We start from the raw sequence: 444 nt of genomic DNA, 5'->3' as shown, positions 1-444 counted from the left end.
GGAATAAATACAAGAAAGATGATAAAGAAGAACGATAGATGGGGCGGTGATGGAGGTGGAGAAGGTGGAGGAGAGAAGGCGGTGGTGATGAAATGGTATTGAGGAAGAAAGATAAAACTGTGGAGGGGGATCATGATGGAAGGAAGGAAGAGAAAACGGTCGTGAGGAAGAGACGAAAGAAAGATGAAGGCGATGAGCGAATGTCATTTTCGTAGAATATCAATATTTCAAAGGTTAACTGCAATGTGGAATAAAAAAAAGGAAAATGGTTCAGAATAGATTCCACGTCCAGAAATAAGGACAGTTGATTTTGCCTGAGCAACAGCCACAAAATAGTGTCCCTACCCCCCTTCTGGATTTTCCAGTGGTGCTATCTTTGTCCTTTCCACTAGTGCCATTCAGCCATTCAGATCCTTGCCCCTTGGAACTCTTAGTGGTCTCGCT

Source organism: Penaeus monodon, chromosome 33 (assembly GCF_015228065.2).
Source record: "Penaeus monodon isolate SGIC_2016 chromosome 33, NSTDA_Pmon_1, whole genome shotgun sequence".
Classification (NCBI taxonomy): Eukaryota; Metazoa; Arthropoda; class Malacostraca; order Decapoda; family Penaeidae; genus Penaeus; species Penaeus monodon.
The sequence above is the reverse complement of the archived record's forward strand: the minus strand, read 5'-3'. Positions refer to the sequence as shown.